The sequence below is a fragment of the Aquila chrysaetos genome, chromosome 15, assembly GCF_900496995.4.
Source record: "Aquila chrysaetos chrysaetos chromosome 15, bAquChr1.4, whole genome shotgun sequence".
In the NCBI taxonomy this organism is placed as follows: Eukaryota; Metazoa; Chordata; class Aves; order Accipitriformes; family Accipitridae; genus Aquila; species Aquila chrysaetos.
The window spans coordinates 10,775,658-10,777,013 of record NC_044018.1 but is presented as its reverse complement, the minus strand read 5'-3'; positions in this window follow the sequence as shown (position 1 = coordinate 10,777,013).

The following is a 1,356-nucleotide window of genomic DNA, read 5'->3' as shown; positions in this document are numbered from 1 at the left end:
CCCCCCCCTTCCCCGGCCGGCTCCGCCTCCGCTCCCCTCCCCGGCCCCGGGCCCGGCCCGGCCGGCCCGCCCTGCCGCCCGCCCCCGCTTCCTGCCGCCGCGCTACCTGCGCCGGCACCGCCGGGCCCGGGGCCCGGCCCGTCCCCCCCCCCGTTGTGTCCCCCCCCTCCATCCTCATCCCCATCCCCATCCCCGGCCGGCGGCAGCCGTCGCTTCCCTCCCATTGCATTCGCAGATTTCCTCTGCGGCAGCGGCAATGCTCCCGCCGAGCTTCCTTCCTTCTCGCTAAAAATAATAATTATTAATAATAACGACGGTGTTAAAAGCGCTCCCTTCCCTTTCCAGTGTGGGAAAATCACGGGGGTGCTCTGCCTTCCCCCCTTCCCCCGGCACCGCTCCCGGGACAGCCCGTCTGCGCCGAAGCTCCCCATCCCCTCCCGCGGGGGGTTCTCCCCGACAAAATAAGTTTGGTTTTGGTTTTTTTTTGGGGGGGGGGGGTTGTCCTCCCTCCCGCCCGCGGATCCCCGGGGCTGGCCCCGCACCCTCTGCCCGTGCGCGCCTTCGTCGCACCCGATTTTCTGCTGCTCGGGTTTTCTGGCAGTGTGAAATGCTGCGAGAGGTTTGCGGCAAAAAGTGCTGCTTTAAAAGAAGCGCCCTCCTGCAATAAATTACCCCCGCTTCTCGAGTTAGAAGCAACTTCAGCGCTGCTGCGGGTGGGTCGTTTGCACATCTCACCCTAGATAGCAAAAATGAGGCAGGCAACCATCCCGCAAAAAATAGACCACGGGCTGAATTTTATTACCCTGCCTACAGGGTCAGGGCTGGAGTTCCTGTTTGCTTCCAGTCAATTCAGTTGCCTTTTTTTTTTTTCCTCACGTGTGTGTGCCAGCGCATGTTGAAGTGTTTTCTATAAACAATGCGACTGAATGTGTGCGCAAACATTACTAAAAAAAAAAAGGCAGTTTTTAAGAATTAATACTGCTGCTGGGAGCTGCAGGAGCGCACGTTGGCTGATGTGCACCGCATGCGTGCAGAACAGCTGGATGGACGAGGGATGTGGCCAAGCCTATGGGCATGGGACCGTGCTGCCCCGGGACTGCTGGGGTGGGGGGGTACCCAAAAAAGAGCCGTAACCGGCGCTTCCTGGTTGCTCAGGAGGCTTTTGGTGGGTGTTGGTCCATCTCTGCCAGACCCAGGCTCCCTTCCTACAGCTGTGGCCCAAAGGCTTCATAGACCTAATTGGATAGTCAATGTGGCTAAAACTGTTGTGATTTTATCAGATGCCTTTAATTAGCATTCTTTCTTTCCCTCTCTCTTAAATTACTCATGCAGCCTTCCTAGGAACGACTCCTGCCA